Raw genomic sequence first — 18,060 nt, forward strand, 5'->3', positions numbered from 1 at the left:
TCATCATCCTTTCTCCCCGTTCCTCGGGCCAGTCGCCTTGTGTAGCCAGGTTCGGCTGCCGGAGCCTCGCGGGGCCAGACCCGACTCTCACAGCGCTCCCCGCACCCAAGCCCCGCCAGGGCCGAGGGGTGGGGGAGTGGAGGGTAGGGGAAGCGGGGGGCGGAGTTCCGTCCTTCGCTGATTGGCTCGGGGTGGATGGCTGCGGCCGTGCCGAGCCAACCCGCGACGTGTTGCTATGTGCTGAGCGGAGGGGATAGGCGCGGGGGCGCGTCCGTCACAGGGCAGCCCCCGGCCCGACCCGGAGGGATGCGGAGTGGTGGCGGCGGCAGTGGAGGAGACTGTGGCTTTAAGAGAGCGCCCGGAGCCCGGGAGTCAGCCGGGCGGTCTTTTGCTGCGGCGCATCCCCGCGGAGCCAAGCCCGGCGCTGGCCGGACGGGGCAGCCTGCTGCCGGGTAAGCAGACCGGGAGCGCGGCGCAGGCCAGGCGCGCTTGGGCATGGGGCGCGCTGTCAGCGCGAGCGCCGGGCACCCAGCACTGGGCACCGGTCCGGTGGCCCCTCCAGCCCGACCGCGCGGGGCGCGGCGCCCTCTGCCCAGCCCGGCCGAGGTAGAGTCGGGCTTGGGGTCTCCGTGGGGGCCGCGGGCGCAGGGGGCGGGGAGCTGGCCGCCGGGGCCACGTGACCGGTTTGTTTACAAACACTGCCGGGCCGGCGGTGTCCCGCGGAGGGAGCCGAGATGGCGTGGGGTCCTCGGGTCCGGGACCTGTTCGGGGAACTAAGCAAGTCTGGGGTGTGCGATTTGGCCGAGGGGACCTGGAGACGCGGTCGCTGCTTCTTCCTTAGCCTAGTTCCGTGGGTTCGGACTCCGGGGGGGCCAGCGCGGGGACTTCGGCTGTTTTCTGTCCCGGGTGACGCTGGCCGTCTGCTGGAGACAGTGGGTCCTGGAGCGCCGCCCTTGGGGGCCCCCTCCTGTGGGGCTGGCCGCCCTCGAAACTCCCGGGAGCGCTCGCCAGCCCCGGGCGAAGTGACCGCAGCCGAGTTCCTGCCTGGCTGCTTCCCGGCGCCTCCCCAGCGTCCTTGCCAAGGGGGTGGGCGCGAGTTCGCTCCTGCCGGGCGGAATGTAGGGGCCTCTGCAGCGAGTACCTCCCAGGGCTGGCGCTGCGGGGCAGCCCGGCCTCTCCCTGCTTCAAGTTCACCCTCCGTGGCCGCTGACCTCCTCTGGGTGTCTTTACCCACGTAGTGGCCTTTCTCCCGTTGGGAGCTGGGGAAACCACCTGTTCTTTTGGACCCAGCCCAGGAGACTGCCACCTCCGACTTCACTCTCAGTTTACAATTACTTAAAAAGCTGAGTGAGTGAGTGTCCTTCGTTTCTCTCTGTTCTGCAGTGGCTGCTGTGAATGGCACGTGAAACTGCTTCAGGGTTTTGCTGGGGAGGGTTGCTTTCTGGCCTGCTGTTCCGATATGCTCTCCTGGAGTCTTGAGGCTCTTTTCAAGGAGCCCTGGCTTCTTGTGAGTCTGAAGGCTAACAAGACACCTAGCTTCTCATCCTTTTTCCTTGCCCTTCCTCCCTTTTTCTCTTCTGGTCCAGCAAGACGTGCAACATGGGGCCCCCATCCTAGAGCACTGGGCCAGAGAAGGAACTGCCACCCTGGATCCCACTTGCTCACAGAAAGCTAGTGGTGCAAGGGACCTGGGGGGGGGGGGGGGTCGAGAAATTAAGCAACTTGCCCAAGGTAAACATGCCACTGGCTTGGGGTGGGACTTGACCTCAGATGGTTGATGCTCTGCAGTGCTCTTGATTCTGAGAATTTGGCCTTGTAATCAGTGGGATTGGATTCAACCTTCCCTGGCCTTCCTTTGACCTAATCACTGCCACAGGGCTTCACATGTGGGCCAGACCGGAATGCGAGTTCTGCCCAGCCTTTCCTTCACTGCTTGGGCACTTAATCCTGAGGCAAGTCTGCCCTGGTGAGGAATATGTTAATTCTTCTGGACTGTGATATGAGTGGCTACAAGGGTTTTTTTTTGTTTGTTTTGTTTTTTATCGAGGAACAGGTCCAGCCTGAGGAGAGTTGTGCAAGCTTCCTTTTGACACTGTCCCTTGTCCAGCTCAATGGTAAGGGTTTCATGTAGGAGTAGAAAGGGGCTTTGGGTTCATCCCCCTCAGTTTGGTTTTGCCTTATCAGTTTAGGATTTGATAACAGCATTACTGGGATCTGTCTTGATATCTTGTGCTTGAACTGAAATCAAGAAGCTTGGGATTAGTGGTGGAAAATATAAAATTAAACATCATACACAGAAGACTATTTTCCTTCTTCCCTCTATGAGAGCAGTTTTCAGACTTAGAGTGGCATCCCCAGTAAGGAATACATTTTACATCCCTGCACAGAGGTCCCAAACTGCAGTAAGTTCCAGGAAACATTTGTCCTTAATACCTGTGGTGTACTCTATTTATAATTTTTGTCTACTTGATTAAACACAACAACTGCTGGTCATGACCCATTCATTTGACTTCTTGACCAAATAGCTCATAGCCCACAGTTGAAGAGACATTGCTGTAGGGTAGAGGTTCTTACACTTAATGTGTGTTTGGGGAGTGTTTAAAAATACAGTTTGCCAGTCCACTCTGGAGATGTTTATTCTCAGTGGGGCACATTTTTAATAAATGGGCCGTGAGATTGTGATGCAGGTGGTTGATAAGAAACCCTGAGCTAGTGGGAATTGCAGGCAATGAACAATGAAAGGTATTAACTTGGAGGTGAAGTATGCAAAGCCTCAGTCAGGTATATGACCCACACTATGCAGACTCATCTGCTAGTCACAGTGGCCTAGGCTTTGCAGTGTACGTGTGTTCCGTGTCAGCTGTCATGAAGCTTGGCCATAAGAGATAGACGCCCCTTCCCTCCTAACCCCACCCACCCCATTTGAGGGTTGCTGTTCACTGTTCTGTGCCCCTGAATGTTTTAAGGTGCGCGGGATTGGGGTCATGTGTAGTGCGGATGACTTAGCTGTACTATTCACAGATTGTGTGAAGATCGCTATTTTAATGGTTTTGAGTTTGCAACATAAACCTTGTGCCTTGGATGTTAACAGATGGCCAGAAGAAGAGGTTAACTGTTTAATATCTTGGTATTCCTAGCTGTGTAGCCTGGGAGAGGGGCAGGCCGATGATTTTATTTTTGTTTGGAAGTGCTTAGGGGGCGGGGCAGGAGTGTCAAAAGCTTGTCTGTCAACAGTTGTTAATAAGAGGCACAGTTCCCCACCTCCTTGCCTACTTCAGCCCTGGTTCTTTCCTGTGGTGACAGCTCAGCTCTGCTCCTGTGGGCTCCTGTCTGCATGTGGATTTGTTCGTCAGCCTGTTTCTGATGCCGTTACCTCTGTCTGTCTCTGCCTTCAAGCACAAACACACAAATCTGATGCATTCATGTGTTGGTAAAAGAAATTTCCTTGACTCAAAGCTGCATATTAGCTTCAAAAAGAGCTGAATTCTCCAAATTCAAACTGAACTGTGGTCCTTTCAGCCAAAGGTATGCCTTATATGGGATTACTAATGGTAGGATTGTTGAAATTAACTTTGGTAATGCTCAGTTTGGATCAAGCAGCTCACACAGAATGTTTAGTTTTGAGCCTCTGGAAAAAAGAAAGCAACAAAAGGATGGCAACGGATAGGATATCCTAGGATAGGAAAAGCAGAGGGAAGAGACGTTCAGGTGCATTCAGTGGAGGATCAGATCAGTTTCCTTTGTCTAGTGTCTTGGCATTTCCCTAGGGTCTGTGGACCAAAGCAGTGGGTGCCCTGACAATTGCATTCTTAGCATGAGGGGGTATTAAGCTCTGGAAAAGGAAGCATCTTTTTTAACTTGAGCCTTCAGTGATGGAACGCCAGGGCCTGCAGGCTAAAGGTATTTTTGAGAGTTGATAGTTTTCAGAGATGTTATAATTAACAAAATAAAAGGTGATGGTACTTTACCTTCATCTTAAAGAACCAAACCTACTTGAATTTCCCTGGGCGCTGAGAACATGGGGGGGCGGGCGGGGAGCAGTGTAAAAGTAAATTGGATTATGCTGCTCCCGTTAACAGCTTTCTAGTGGCTTCCCATTGCCCTTCAGTCATAATCCAACTCCTTCCCCTGAGGGCCCTGCCCTCTCCCCTGCCTTCCTCCTCATTGCCTGCCAGGCCGCACCTGGTCTGCTCCAGACCAGGTGCACCGAGAGGTTTCTAAAACGAGGAAGGTTTGTTTTTGTCCTTGGGCCTTTACTACTGGTAGTTCCTCTTTCCAGAATGCCTTTCATCCAAATTTTTGCATGATTGGCTTCTCCCACTTGGGTCTCAGAGAGCCCCTCCCTGACCAATTATCTAGAACAGCTCCTCCCCTCCCTGCCTCTCATAAACCCCCTTAATTTAATTTTTTCCAAGAACTGGAATACCATCTGGAAATACATGGTCTACTTGCTGGCTAGATTGGAAGCTCCAGAGCATCTGTCTTGCTCTCTGGCGTGGAGTAGCCCTGGATAACATATCTGTCTGTTGTTGGAAGGAAGGAAGGAGAGACTGAAGAGCCAAAGCTGAGTTTCTAAGAGTAGGAACTGATGCTTTATTCTCAAGAGGGAAAACAACACAAGCATTTCTACCAGTAATCACATTTCATCAATACTAGGAGGCTCTATAAGTATGGTTAAAATCCTGAGCTTTGGAACCAGAAAATCTGAATAGTTAGCTCTGTGATCTTGGGCAGTTTGCTAAAATCCTCTAAATACCTGCTCCTTATTTATAAAATGGGACTAATAATAGTTGCTGTCACAGGGAACTGACAGGAGGACTAAAGGAGAGCATGTGTAGAGACCAGGCTCAGAGCCTGGCACTTGGGCACTTGGTGTCAGCTCTTAGTGACACCACCAATATTAATAGTTAGATTCTCCCTCTCTTTGGCAGGAATTCCCAATCCATTGATATGGGAATGGGCATTAAGAAGTGAAAACTACCAAATTGTCAGCAAAAGAACCTGTAAACCTGTAGGGAATTTTTTTATTTGAGCCAATGTAAGGAAGATTGGGTGGGAGAAAGCAAGGCTGGGATTGGGTTACAGGGCAGTTAAGTTTATGTGCCCTCTTGAGGGTGGTGATTTAAAAGGTATGTTAACCTAGATGCTCAAGAACAATGGACAGGGCATGCTTAAGGCAAAAATAAACCTTTTTGGTTTTTAAAAAAAAATTTTTTTCTCTCTATTGATTTTATCGAAAGGGGAAGGGAGAGGGGGAGAGATAGAAACTTTGATTGATGAGAGAGAACATCGATTGGCCGCCTCCTGCACGCCCCCTGCTGGGGATCAGGTCCACAACCTGGGCATGTGCTCTGACTGGGAATTGAACTGGCAACCTCTTGGTGCATGGGTCACTGCTTAACCACTGAGCCATACCTGCCGGTCAAAGATAAACCCTTTTACTATAAAAAAAAAGTATGTCTGAGGTGTGACTACCCACCATGACCTGTTAGGAATTTATGATGAGATCACCCTGTAAGGTTCCTTTCCAGAGAACTACTTTTCATCCACAGAATCTTAAATTAGTGTAAATGAAGACTAAAAATGTCACTTAGATCTCGCAGAACTGGAATGGAAGTTAGAAATGCACAACTGTAAATAAGTATCCATATGGAAGAAATAATATTTATAGAAGTTTGGGGAAGGAAATGTTATCTACTTGCTCCTCTGGCCATTCTTTCTTTTATCCTTGGATTGAATAGCTGAGAGCTATTCACTGGGGCATCTCTCTCTGCCCTTCGGAATGGTTTCCCTGTGGTGAGTGTCTGCCCTTTGCTTCCATGGAGGTACACTGTCTGAAGGAGCTATATATAAGCTGATACTACGTTTCATATAAGGATTTACTTTTTAAAGCTGCAACTTTAAAAAGTGAGTTGGAGAAAGTTCTTTCAGAATCAGTTTCCAGGAAAAGCTTTGCCTCTTCCCAGGAACTGGAATGATTTTCCTTTGGACAATTGGAAATTTATAGCTGATCATGTTTCTCTTTTTGCTTTGGCTGCCAGGAAGCACAAAGCCAAATTTGTGGCTTGAATTTAGTAACTGTAGGGTCCTGCATCCTAACCTTTTCTGGTGTGAACCTCGTAACTTTTATTTTCCCTAATTTCAAGTTGATTTATAACTTTGTATTAATTGGATATATGCCGGATTGGGTATTAACATCTATCTTAGGTATTCCACGTTAGAGATATAAACAGTGAGGCTGGCTCAAAGAGGAAAAGGGACTTAACTTAAGACACAGAGCTAATTGGGGCAAAGCACAGACTATAAACCACACCTTTTGTTTCTTCGGCCCAGGGCTCTTTCTGCTCCTGTACATTCTGGGAAAAATACCAGCTCCTGACTAAAAACCTAAAAATCCCATAATGTCTCAATGCTAGGCAGAGCCTACCTCCTCTCTGCGATGGGGCAAAGGAGCATTCTGCCAGTGAGGTGCTGCCTCCACACCCACATCTGTTTCCTGGTTGAGTCAGCGACGCCACCGTGCTCGCCCGCCCCCTGTGCGGGCACCCAGCCCGCCCCTGAGGTCTTGAGAATGTGGTGTATCCAGACTCAGTGGCTTTGATCTGAAACCAGATTGCCAGCTCAGAGTGCAGACGCCCTCCAGTGTCTGGAGTTCTCGAGTCTGTCTGTTGATCTCCTGGAAAGAAGGCTTGATATTCAGATGGCAGATGGGCTCAGACAGGGTCTTCTTGGGTGTGGACAGTGGCTGCGTTTGGTTGGACTAAGAACGCGGCTTTATTGTGTCTGATGAGGCATTCAGTTATAGGAAATACTGATTTTGTTCTGTTTTCCCAGGGTGTTCTGGTTGGGAGTACCTGGAGCAGGAGAACGTAGGCTTGGAACACATTCTGCTTGAGTCAGGAAAATTTTGATTTCTATTTTGAGAGAAGAGGAACCTCTGGCTTGGGGCTGAAACTCAACCTTGGGTTTTGTTTTATTTTCCTGGGTGGTAATTATTGAACAGGTAGAAGACCTTTGGGAGACAAGGATGAGTTAAAATATGGCCCCTGCCCCTGAGAGCAACGAAGGCATGTGTGTTAGTTACTAACCAGAGTACCGGGTAGAGTTTAAAGTCGTCACGAGGGCAGGCCTTTTGAAGACGAGGCTGGAAGAGGGTGTAAGCACGGGGACACTCCGAGGGAACAGTGCACAGCCGCAGCAGTGTGAACCCGAGGGGGTGTCTAGCAGGCGCCGGAGCTGTGCAGAGCAGCCTGGATGCCGCCCCAGTTCAGCAACTCCGTGGACGTGGACTGTGGCTTCCATTCACAGTATGAAGACCTGTGAGCAGTGGCTAGTTGGCATAGAGAGTAGGCTTCCTCAGAAGTGAGGCTGTCCCTAGGGCTCCTCCAGCCTGGCTACCATGAGCATTCCTAGCCCAGCCAGAGGCGGGCTCAGTCAGCAGAGTGCTCAGGATGGGGCATCTAACAAAAGCAGGCATTGAATAATCAAAGGAAACATTGCCCGGGCTTTTCTGCTGCAGCCCACCCAACAGGTCTGAGGTCTGCAAATGACTGAGGTAGTCGCTCCCACCGGCAGAAACCAGCCACTTGGTTTCTTTGACCTTTGCCCTCCTTTCCTCTCTCCGTTTGCCACTTCCTTTTCTTTTGTTTGTGTGACTCCTGTGTGTGTCATCTATTCTTCTACCACTTCGGTCCCTGTCTGTTGGGGATCCCTCCCTAAACTGACCCACTGCCAAATGGACCACAAGGTAGACATGACTTCTCTTTCGGTATGTGCTGTATTAATGGTCTAAATACGCACTGTGGAAACGTACACGGGGCTCTTGGTTCATTTCGCTTATGTGATTCTTCGTTTGTTTGCTTCAGGAGTTGAGGGAAAACGTACCCCACACGGGACTGCAGCCGAAAGCCCTATCCCAGTAGCAGGAAGGTACTGAGAAAACGAGCTTTTCTTGTGCCTAATCTGTTGATCCACCTTCTGGGTCAGGTTATTCCCTTCCCTCATTTGTTTTCTCAGGTTTCTGTAATTAAAAGCTGTAGCATGGAGCCAACCCTGAGAGTCTGAAAATGTTTTAAGAGAACTTAACGTCTTTGTTTTGCACCATAATTACTTGATGTAGACGCTCCCTCTGGGAGACATGCTGCTTGTTGCTCGAGCCGGCTCCAGAACCGAGGGTGCACATTCAGACCGACTGTGCTTCTCCGAGTGGAAGGACCATGAGGGGCGCCATGAGGGGCCGACGGGGAGGTCCCAGGATTCAGATGTTGGTTCTGGTACTTTCAAACAGGTCATCACAATGCCTGCCTCCCTGGGTTGTCATGAGGATTAACTGAGATAATGCATAGCGAGCACCTGCCCCCTCCTGGGCCCATAATAGGAAAAGAATAATTGTGGCCCTGCCCTTGTGGCTCAGTGGACTGAGCATCTGTCCCATGCTCCAAGAGGTCGAAGGTTCAGTTCCTGGTCAGGGCACATGTCCCAGTTGCAGGCTCAATCCCTAGTAAGGGGTATGCAGGAGGCAGCCCATCAGTGGTTCTCTTTCATCTGTTTCTCTCTCTCAAATCAACAAACACACATTTAAACTTTTTTAAAAAGTAAATTGTAGCGTCCTGGAGGCTTGCTGACTGTTGCTGCAGGGCCTCAGGTGACTCCTCCCTCCCTCCTCCCCTCACTTCCTACCTCTCCACCAAGGCTTTTGGGAGCTCTTACTGCCAGCCAGACTTTGGGCTGGGTATGAGGGATGATTAACCAGTCCTGGTCTCTGGCCAGCAGTGGCTCACCACCCAGTGAAAAGACTGACCCATAAACAACGAGCTCTGTGGAGGTTTCTCAGATCATATGAAGCAGCCGCATTGGCCCTGCGCATAGCCCCCCGCCCCTCCTCGATGTGCCAGGCGTGAAAGGAAGAGAGAGGGGATCTTACTAAAACCTGTCTGCCGCCCCCATAACAGGGGCCATCAGACATTTGCTCTAGATCAGCCCCTCTCTCTCCCACCCTCCTCCTTTTCCTCTCCTTCAAGAAATGGCCACACGAGATGACCGTCTAATAATTCCCAGAACAAAATACATCCCTCTTCGTCCTGGTGGAGGCTGGGACTTGAGACATCCAGGCGTTCTTTTGAAAGTGCCTCTGCCCTTTCTTTCTCTTGAGTTTTCAGTTTAATTTTCCAAATTCCAGTTGTGGAAAGGCAGGGAGCCCAGCCGCAGATGTCGGAGTCTAGAGTCTGGATTTATTTGAATTGGGAGATTAAAGTGGGAAAGCCAAAGGCATGCTGACAGCTGAACAATGAACTCGTATTGGCAGATCGGGGATGGATGGTTTGTGACTAATTGGGGCCCCAGCTGTGCCCTGGGGAGCAGCAGTTACAGAGAAATGAAGGTCACGCAGTGCCCGTAGTCCAAAGGACAGTCATTTATTTAATAAATAACATTTGATATTTGAGGGTGTGAGAGACAGATGACAATCAAATAATTGCTGCAATAAAAATATAGCCACGACTGTGAAAGCGCCGCGTGTGGACTCGGGGCCCGGCTGCGTGGGGTTGGAGGAGGCCGCGGGGAGGGTTCCCTGCTGAAGGAGCTTCTGAAGACTGGCCGCCTCTCTCAGCCTGCTTGCCCAGATGTGATTTTATTGAGCTTCTAGATGGTTGTTTGCCATTATAGTCCAGAATAGCTGTGTCTGGGGGCAGAGGAGTGGATCCGGTCCCTCTCTGGGTCCCAGATTGTGGGGAAAATATAATCATTTTAACCAGGATTATTATTTCTGAGCACGGCCGAATACAAAACAAAGGGCTGATGCTGAGGGTGGCAGTCTCGGGGTACATGTGGAGCAGAGGCAGTCTTCACGAACCCCTTTCCTTCTTGGCCTGAACCAAGCCCAGTACTTCATTTTTCTCTAACTGTCTGTTAGCGCAGCAACTGAAGCTGCCCTCGGGGATTTGTGTGGACCACCCTGGGAGAAAGAAGGTTCCTGGGTTGGCTGTCTGAGGGTTTCTCTAGGGGCCCAGAAGTCAGCCAGCCTGGGGAGGGCCTCCGGGAAAGCTGCCCCAGGTGGCACACAGAGATGGTGTGAAGGGCCAGGGCTGGTGGAGTGGGAAACATTTCTGCCATCAGACAGCAGCCAGTGCATCGCCGGAGGTCCACGTGCTGTGGCTTCTGGGAGACTCGGCTCCACAGTACTGAGTCCTAGGCTCCTGCCAGTCCCGGTGCGTCGACATCACAGCAGTTTGCTGTCTTCCGAACTGTGTGGAGCATGAACCTCATGTCATGTCCAAAATTAGATTGATTTTTTTAAAAATTGATTTGAGAGAGAGAGGAAGGGAGAGAGAAACATTGATTTGTTGTTCCACTTACTTATGCATCCATTGGTTGCCTCCTGCATGTGCCCTGACTGGGGATCGAACCTGCAACCTTGGTGCATTGGGAAGACACTCTAATCAACTGAGCCATCCAGCCAGGGCCAGAATTCGATATTTTAAATGTCCTGGATAGGAACAAAGTTAAGTAAGGAGATTTAAGAAATACCAGCTCCGTAGGGCAGCACGGTTTCACTGATGACGCTTCATTTTACTCAGTTAACACTTATTAAGAACTCAGGCCCTGGTCTGTTTTGCTCAGTGGTTAGAGCGTCAGCCTGTGGACCAATGAGTTGCGGGTTCCATTCCAGCCAAGGACACGTACCTTGGTTGCAGTTCGTCCCCGGCCTGGTCGGGGTCATGCAGGAGGCAACTAGTCAATGTGTCTCTCCCACATCGATGTCTCTCTCTCTCCCTTTCTCCCTCCATCTCTCTCCCACTCTATCTGCAGATAAATAGAAAAATATCTTCGGGTGAGAATTAAAAAAAAAATCTCTAATGTGCTGGGCAGTAGGAGTCCTGGGCAGACCATGGCACTGGGGGCTGGGGGGTGGGTGAAGAATTCCCAGTCTGTGATAAAGACCACTGGGGGGCATGTGTTTTGCATGCTGCAAGAAGGGGGCCACCGGCTGTGCTTAGGGGTGAGCAGGCACTTACCAGCAGGGCAGGTAGGATAAGGCATTGCAGAGACTGACACAACTTGAGAGAAGGAAGTGAGCGAGCCCGGTCTGCCGGGGAAACAGGTTTGGAGCCAGGTGGGAAGGTGAAGAGCAGATAAGCCACCGGGTTCCTGAAGCCACCTGAGGTGTGGGCTGTGTCCTGCAGGCTGCTAGGCTACCACCGGAGGTTTTGAAACTTGAGAGAGATGTGATCAGATTGTGTTGTATAAATAGAATTCTAGAATGGGCTGGAGAGGTGAGCGCTGAGTCAGGGAGTTCGGTTGGGAAGCTGTTACAGTAGTTCAGGAGGAGAGGCCTGGCTCACACAGTGCCGCTGGCGGTGGCGGAGGGTGGCAGTGGGGGTTGGATTTCAGAGGCAGAACCAGCTGTCTAGGGGACAGATGAGTATGACAAGGAAGAGAGAATAAAGGGTGATTTCTGCTTGGGCAACTGGGCCTCTGGGAAGAAGGAATAGAGTTAGGATGAAGGTGATAGGAGCCCAGGGAGGGAGAGAGGTGGTGATGGCTTCGGACGAGTGTGGTTTGACGGGTCATCCTAGACCCCAGATAGAGACCCAGGTTTCAGGAGCGGGAGGCAGAGGTTAGAAAATTGGAGGGTGTAGCTGAGAAAGCAGTCAGGCACACGGAGCCCCTCGAGGAGAGGAGGACGGAAGAGCCGCAGGGAGACGTGGGAAGGCACCGAGCGGCCCATAAGGGACAGTTTTAGGGAAAAGCCGCGGGCGAGAGAGCTGAAGGCAGCACCAGGGCCAGTAGTGTTCACACTCAGGAGTATCAGTGTGTGGACGCAGCATGGTGGAGGCTGCCCATGTCTCTGATACTCAAAAGCCTGGTGGTGGTGAATGATATTGGCGGAGCATTGCCGGAAGGCTCCTGAGCTCTCCCTTCCTCCGGGAGCCCGCGTCCCAGGTCCAGCCACACCGTCAGAGAGCCGTGCTCTGGGGGTGCCCTGATTTGACCCCATCAGGGGTCACTGTGTTGCCCTTTGGTGTTTGTTGTGTTGTTTTCATGGAGGAACAGTCTGGCAAGAGGGTTACATGGTAGGAACTTTCGGGGTGCGCTGGGGATCTTGTCCACTGAGTTACTCGTCGCCGACAACCACCTGTAGGAGAACGTGTCTGAGAAAAATCCACATCCTGGACAACCAAGATGCTTATATTTTATAGGAGATATAAACCATGTAACTGCTACTTTCCTTTCTGCCTTGGTTGCTGTGGCGCGCCGAAAGCCAGATGTACACTTGAAAGTTAGTAAATATTTAGCCACTTAACCGCATGCATTTCTATGTCCTAACTCTCCTTTTTTCGTTTATTCCTCCTACCCTAATTTCTTAACCTGTTTTAATAGTATTGGGTTGTTTATGTTTTTGTGAATGACTTTAAGCCCCTTTTTGGAGCTAGGAGTTGTGTGTAAGAAAGAGAAGGAAGCCATCGGTGAACTTCAAACAAGTGTCCTTGGTAACCTAGCTTCAGACAGATAATCTGGGCTTTTTTACATCATCACCATTATTATTAATAATAAGAGAAAGTTTATTTGGAAAGCCACAGAGGTAAAAGAAGTGAGCTGTAGGAGAAATGGGCTCAGGAAACAAGTTACAGAAGCAAAAGAAGGGCCCCTGGGGCTCAGGAGAGAGAGGAGGGCAGAGGAGGGGCACCTGGGAGGAAGCGGGAAAAGGGGGGGTGTCGGGGCAGGAAGGGTGCAGGCGTGTTCATGAGAGGGGGAGCGCCACATTATTTTATTGAAATTGTAGAAACAACCCAAAGAGATACCTGATCTCTTCATAGCCAGCTATCAACAGCTATTCCTACCTAGTATCTAGTGTATTACACGCACGTTTCAGGATTGTTAAGGGGCACTGCCTTTTTCTCCGTGCAGATGTGCAGACAGATGCGAGCCTCATGTGGGGCCTCCCCAAGCATAGTGCTGAACTAAGGGCCGTGCGGTAAATGCATTGCTGGGTTAACAGATGTTGCAAAGTGTTTGGACTTGGCATGTTGGCAGCTGCCCATGTTTTTGTTGCAGTCCAGCAGCGTCCTCTGAGTGGACTCTGGGAGACGGGCATGTTCTGTGACCTCGCTGAAATCAAGGTCTTAACAGATCAAAGGTCGGTGGATGGATACTCTGCTCTGGGGCAGGATTCAGCTGGCAGAGAATCGTTACAACAGGACTGGAAGAGCTGAAGGAAGGCTGGAGAGGGTGTAGGACTGTCATCTGACAGACAGTCCTCCCGGAACCACGAGGCCCTGTGTCCAGGATAGAGGCGAATGGTTGGTTTTGTTTGCGAAAGAGAGTGGTTTCTTGAATATCCAAGCTGGGTTTTATTATCAACTGGATGTATTTGAAGTGCCCCCTGGGTCCAGGGCTATAAAGTGGGGAACTATGAAACACAATGACTTACTTTAATTTCCTCTGTGCCTTGCACATCAGCTTCATGGCAGTTTTATTTTATTTTTATATATTTTTAAAATTATTTTCTTTATTGATTTTTTTAGAGAGGAAGAAAGAGGGAGAGAGAGAGAGAAACATTGATGAGAGAGTACATTGATTGGCCGCTTCCTGCATGTCCCCCAGCCTCTGAGCATATGCCCTAACTGGGGATCGAAGTGCGACCTCTTGGTGCATGGGTCGACACTGTCACTGAGCCACACCAGCCAGGCTTCATGGCAGTTTTAAATGACCACAGCCTTTAAAAAAAAATTTTTTTTAATTGATTTTTAGAGAGAGAGGAAGAAAGAGGAAGAGAAAATATAGAAACATCAATGAGAGAGAACATGGATTGGCTGCCTCCTACGTGCCCCCCACGGGATTTGGCCCACAACTTGGGTATGTTCCCTGAGTGGGAATCAACTGGTGACCTCTTGGTGCGTGGGCTCTACCACTGAGCCACACTGGCTGGGCGACCACAGCCTTTTTTCAACAGTGTAAAGACGGTATTTTTTTTAAGATTTAAAAAAAAAAAAAAGTGACTTTTAGAGAGAGAGGAATGGGGGAGAGAGAGAGAAACATCGACATGAAAGTGAAACATTGACCTGCTACCTCCTGCACACCCTGTACTGGGGATCGGGCCTGCAACCCGGGCATGTGCCCTGACTGGGAATCGAACTGGTGACCTTTCAGTACACAGGACAATGTCCAAACAGCTGACGGCCAGGGCTCATGGCAGTTTTAATGGGGCATTTCAGCAAAGTTCTCATTAGTAGTTTCATCCTGGGATTAGTAGAGTCAATGCAGACCGCAGAGGTAGCTTGTCCGCGGCACTAAGGGATGGAGTGGTCTGTTTGGAATGACATAGCAATAGTATCAGATCCCCTGCTAAGCCACAAAAACCTGACTAAACCACAGTGCACCTTTAAGTGGATTAAATTGGGTCCTAACCCTCTAACCACCTATGAGTCAACCTAGAAGACAGGAACATTGCTCCATTTTGGGGCTTTGTGAATAAACAGTCCCTGTGCTTTTTCACGCTTGCCGGTCGGGACGGTGACAGCCAATCAAGGTTATTAAGCACTGACCGTGGCCTCGTGCTGTGCTGAACGCTCCCCTTGCATGATCTCCTGCCTCCTCCGTAGGGCACGCACTGTGGTCACGCCCTTTCGGGCATCTTGCCTCATTGTGATGCAGCTAGTGAGAGCCGCGACTGGACCCCAGTCCATGTGCCTCCCATCCTGTACCCACCCCTGGACTACACTGCCACCCACTCCTCTGACTGGGCAGCCCAGGGAGCCCGGGTCTCTCTGCTCCCTGGCCGGGGTTCGGGATTCGTGTCAGAGCAGGGATGGGGAAGGAGGGCAGTCCTCCGGGATCAAGGCTGTGTCCACGGCCATCTGTCTGTCTGTATGCTGTCGCCCGGTTCCAGAAATGGCTGGTCTGTTCCCTTTCCACTGCTGTCCCCTGTGTACTCCCTCCAGTCAGGGCTTCTCTTCTGTCCTGTCCGATGGTGGGACAGGACAGACTTGGTCCCGCTCCCACACCTGTCCTTCAAGCTGCCATAAAGCCCTCGCAGGCTTCTGAGAACTCCTACAGTGAGTGAGAGATGGAAAAGTTGGACTATATGTATGTTTCCCCAGACCCTGCGAATGCAAAGAGTGGGCATAGCGGCCAATGCCAGGTCTTCGTAGGACTTAAAAATTCACCTGAAGCCCAGAAAAACTGTAGTTCTGGGCGTCTCGGCCCAGGACCTGAGTGGGGAGTGTTGGGGAAGAATAGGGGACCCAGAGTAACTTTTCCTCCCAGCTCATCACTTGTAAGAAGGGGAGTGGGGCTCAGTCGTATCTGCTCCCCACCTGGGTGGGTGGACTGGTCTAGCCGGCAGCCCAATGAGAAGCAGAGGGAGTGTGTGCCCTGTGCTGCTTAGTTCAAGGGGGACGAATGACTAAAACATGGTTCCTGCTCTTGGAGCTGATCTCTAGTAGAGGAAACAGAAGCAGAAAAGGGTAATTTCACTTTCAGAAGGGTAAGTGTTAAGATAGAGGTGCACTCTGGCGGGTGTGGCTCACTGGTTGAGCATTGGCCCCTGCACCAAGAGGTCGCCTGCTCGATTCCCGGTCAGGGCACATGATTGTGGGCCGGATCCCCAGAGCGGGGCATGCAGGAGGCGGCCAGTCGATCTTCTCTCTCATCGATGTTTCTCTCTCTCTCTCCCTCTCCCTTCCTCTCTCTCTAAAGTCAATAAAGAAGCCCTCGCCGGTTTGGCTCAGCCATTAGAGCATCTGCCTGCGGACCAGAAAGTCCCGGGTTCGGTTCCTGCTAAGGGCACATACCTCGGTTGCAGTTTGTCCCCACCCTGGTTGGGGTCATGCAGGTGGCAACCAGCCGATGTGTCTCTCTCACATCGATGTCTCCCCCCCCCCCCCCCCCCCCCGCTCTATCTAAAGATAAATGCAAAAATGTTCTCTGGTGAGGATAAAAAAAAAAATCAATAAAGAAAAAGAGATGCACACAGAGAAGGGGCCAGTGAGTCCAGTGCTGAGGTGACAGTTGAGCTTGTCTTCAGGGACAGGTAAGGGCCTGGGGAACAGTGTGGGAAGGGCGTGTCAGGCTGAGGGAACAGCGTGACCAGGACATGCAAGGGGGACATGCACATGTGGTGCATTAGGAGGGACCACAGAGGGTTTGGATGCCGAATCTGAACGTTTAGAGTTCCTGACGCATGGTTGACCTTACATTGCAGTAAGTGGAGTATAGAAGACGTGGTGGAGAGGAGTCTGAAGCCGTTTATGGGTGTCGGTGGTGGGTGGTGTCAGCAGTAATACACGCGTGGAACTGACTGTATACTGACTGCATGCAGGCGCATAGCTGACCGCCTGACATGCATTCACTTAGTGCACCCTTACAAGAGTCCTATGAGGAAGATACTCCCCATTTTTTGATGAGGAAAGTGAGGTCCAGAGAGGGTAAGGAACTTGTCCAAGGTCACACGGCTAGTAAAGGATAAAACCAGGATTCGAAATATCCACGTCTAGTTCCAGAACTTGCCTTCCCTGCTGCCCTGTGTTGCCTTTCAGAAGGACGAGAGTGGTGACATGGTCAGTGCTGGCCGAAATGCAGAGGGCGGATTTAGGGGCAAAGGAAGCTCGGGCCTACCAGGGCCGTGTGCCAGGACTCGTGCGTGCCCTTGCATCATCTCCTTTAACCCTAGCTCCCTGTGGAGGTTGGTGCTGATCAGCTGGGAGAGCTGAGGATCAGAGGTTGAATAACTTACCCCAGTCACTCAGCCAGAAAGGGGTAGAACCGGTGTGTGATTCCAGAGCGCACTTTGTTTGCAGGCAGTCTACCTACCAGCTACCAAGCACCCTGCGGGAACAACACCCTAGCACAGTCCGTCCTGTGGTTGGAGGTGTTACTTCCCCTGTGGTTCCACCCTCTCAGTTTCTGTGGCCATGTGAGTTAGTACTGCCTTCTTCCCACGTTCTTCTCGAGGTCCTTCATGGCGCGCCTGAGGATTCATCCCTCACCCTCCAGCCTGGGGACACGCAGAGGCGCCACGCGGAGTCCCAGCTGCCGCTGCGGCCTCCGCTGCACAGGCCTGTCCAGTGGCCAGCCTTGCGGTGTGCGCTCCCTGTGCATTTGGCTCTCAGAGTGGTGCATCGAAGGTCTTTGTTTTTAATCATAATAGTTTGCATATTTTCTTGCCATGCTGATCAGCGGGAGCCAGCTGGGGGTGGTAGCAAATCTCCCGTTCATTTCCACTGTGCTGGATTATCACTCCACTGGAAATGGGGTTTAATTTGTACATGTGCCCGGAGGCTTCCACTATTGAGCTCATTTGATTATTATTGGAAATCAGTTTGGATTTCACAGTATGTTCGACCAGTTGGACTTGGGAGCCTGTAGCCCTATTAACAGGTACCCAGTGGGTGAGTTCTGCAGCCACACCCTCTGTTTCTTCCTTAAAAAGAAAAAACTGTTTTATATTGCTTCCTACCAACTGATTCAAAGAAGCTTTTATTTATTCATTCATTTATTATCTTCACCCGAAGACATTTTTGCATTTATCTTCAGATAGAGCGGGAGGGAGAGAGAGAAACATCGATGTGACAGAGAGACACCAACTGGTTGCCACCCACACAACCCCAGCTTGGGCCAGGGACAAACTGCAACCGAGGTACACGCCCTTAGCGGGAACCGAACCTGGGTCTCTCTGGTCCGTGGGCCGATGCTCTAACCACTTGGCAACCGGCCAGGACTCAAAGAAGCTTTTAAAATTTCCCCCCAAGAGGGAAGAAGGTGGTAACGGGATTGTTTTCCGTCCCTGGCCGCCATCTGCTTTCCTCTCACTCTCCTTTCTTCTCAGCACCAAGACCCTGTCTTGATCCCACCTCCCTTGCTCTTCACTCATCCCCCTCCCCCCTCTCGTTCGCCCTGCGCCAGCTGAACAAGATTCACGGTTCAGCAGGACACGTGCCTTTTTCCCTGGGCAGGAGCCAGCCCATGGGTGCCTGTGCGCTCCTGCGAAAGAGCGAGAAGACAGTGGCTGGGTGCAGCAGACTGATGCCTGCTGGCTGGGCTCTCTGGGGTTTTTGTTTGTTT

At 51.1% G+C, this 18,060-nt stretch overlaps 1 protein-coding gene across 2 annotated transcripts in view; it reads left to right on the forward strand.

Moving 5' to 3' along the window:
* The first annotated feature begins 399 nt into the window (after positions 1-399).
* YPEL2 (yippee like 2) overlaps positions 400-18,060 on the forward strand; it is a 56,733-nt gene continuing 39,072 nt past the window's right edge. The window contains exons 1-2 of one of the 2 annotated variants that reach the window (XM_036268502.1): positions 401-452; positions 2,054-2,114. The gene's annotated coding sequence lies outside the window, so the exon portion shown is untranslated. Of the gene's footprint in view, positions 453-2,053; positions 2,115-18,060 lie in introns of both variants that reach the window. The other variant, XM_036268503.1, reaches the window with a different exon arrangement.

Source organism: Molossus molossus, unplaced genomic scaffold (assembly GCF_014108415.1).
Source record: "Molossus molossus isolate mMolMol1 unplaced genomic scaffold, mMolMol1.p scaffold_m16_p_19, whole genome shotgun sequence".
Lineage (NCBI taxonomy): Eukaryota > Metazoa > Chordata > Mammalia > Chiroptera > Molossidae > Molossus > Molossus molossus.